Source organism: Lasioglossum baleicum, chromosome 1 (assembly GCF_051020765.1).
Source record: "Lasioglossum baleicum chromosome 1, iyLasBale1, whole genome shotgun sequence".
Lineage (NCBI taxonomy): Eukaryota > Metazoa > Arthropoda > Insecta > Hymenoptera > Halictidae > Lasioglossum > Lasioglossum baleicum.
Window position 1 is genome coordinate 4,614,306 of NC_134929.1, and position 1,800 is coordinate 4,616,105.

The following is a 1,800-nucleotide window of genomic DNA, read 5'->3' on the forward strand; positions in this document are numbered from 1 at the left end:
TTTTGTCACTAAAAAGAAGTACAATGTTACCACGATAGATGCAATTTCGAATGTGTGCATATTGTGCGAGCACCTTCTAAAGGATGATTCAAGTTGTACATTGCAGAAAGAATGCAATAATTGCAAAACAACAAAAACAAGAAATATAACACTGATAAACCTCGACTTTGAAACGATTGAATCGCATGGATACCGTGCTATTGCGCAGGCGATTCAAGAATATATAAATTGTAACTACAAAACCTGCAAAAAATGTAGAGACGACGTCAATGTGAACCTGAATTTTAATTCTCATTTACTTCTGGAATGCATTGGTGATAGAAATGCAAAAATAGAATTGAAAACATTTCCAAGAAACATTAAGATTGGAACTACGTCATTCTCCTTGGTTGGAATTATACACTACAGCGGTGGAACCAGAGCAACATCAGTAGGCCATTACACCGCTTATGCCATTTATGGAGATAAATGGATTCTATTCAACGATTTATTAAAAAAATGTCAAGCAGTTAGCGGAGAAAATACTGTGAATCCAGTAGCTTGTCTGTACATCAAAATAAATTAAACAGCAAGCGTGTAAGAGTGTAAAGGTAAGAGTTGGGTTTCAATATCCAAATCATATTATATTTCATTTAACTTTTACATGCATATTAATATTACAAATTCTTACAGTTTCGAGATAGCCGAGGAGAAATAGAGGACAGAAGACAACTTGTTCAAAAAAAATGAATTATACAGCAAGCGTGGAAGAGTGTAAAGGTAGGAGTTGGGTATCAATATCCAAATCATATTATATTTCATTTAACTTTTACATGCATATTAATATTACAAGTTCTTACAGTTTCGAGATAGCCGAGGAGAAATAGAGGACAGAAGACAACTTGTTAAAAAAAAATGAATTATACAGCAAGCGTGGAAGAGTGTAAAGGTAGGAGTTGGGTTTCAATATCCAAATCATATTACATTTCATTTAACTTTTACATGCATATTAATATTACAAATTCTTACAGTTTCGAGATAGCCGAGGAGAAATAGAGGACAGAAGACAACTTGTTAAAAAAAAATGAATTATACAGCAAGCGTGGAAGAGTGTAAAGGTAGGAGTTGGGTTTCAATATCCAAATCATATTACATTTCATTTAACTTTTACATGCATATTAATATTACAAATTCTTACAGTTTCGAGATAGCCGAGGAGAAATAGAGGACAGAAGACAACTTTTGAAAAGAGCTCATATACCTATACTTTCTAATATAACATTTAACTTTCACATGCATATTGATATTACAACTTCTTACAGTTTTGAGGTAGCCGAGGAGAATTAGATGACTGAAGCCAACGTTTCAAAGAAGTTCATATACCTACACCCAGGCCGATGGAAAAGCCCTGGGTAGTTCCGGCCACCTCTTCTCGCCACATTTGGAGTCCCGTGTAGGATGAGATTTAGTGCGGGTATACCCCGTGTGACCTGTGTATTGCACTACTAAGCACAAGCGCACCAGAGGCCAATGCACGCGCCACCTGATTAAGTTCGTGGGCGCAGGCGGGGGAGTCCCCACACACCCGGGGGTTGCGATGATCCCGGGGCATGTCATAAAGATTTTACACCCTGCACGTAAAACAATTAAAAAAAAAAAAAAAAAAAAATAGCTATAATCTCTAATATAATATTTAACATTTCCATGCATATTGATAGTACAACTTCTTTTCAGTTTCGAAGTACCTGCAGAGAACTAGACGACTGAAGACAACATTTAATAGGGCTCATATACCTATGCTCTGTAATATAACTAATATAT

At 35.8% G+C, this 1,800-nt stretch overlaps 1 long non-coding RNA gene across 2 annotated transcripts; it reads left to right on the top strand.

Annotated features, from left to right (window-relative positions):
* Nucleotides 1-1,599, top strand: LOC143212265 (uncharacterized). 2 transcript variants are annotated; one of them, XR_013009662.1, is made up of 4 exons: nt 1-590; nt 673-759; nt 842-1,097; nt 1,180-1,599. It is a non-coding gene; the product is annotated as an uncharacterized LOC143212265 (long non-coding RNA). The 2 variants fall into 2 exon arrangements; XR_013009661.1 differs by having other exon boundaries at nt 1-759.
* Nucleotides 1,600-1,800: the final 201 nt, after the last annotated feature.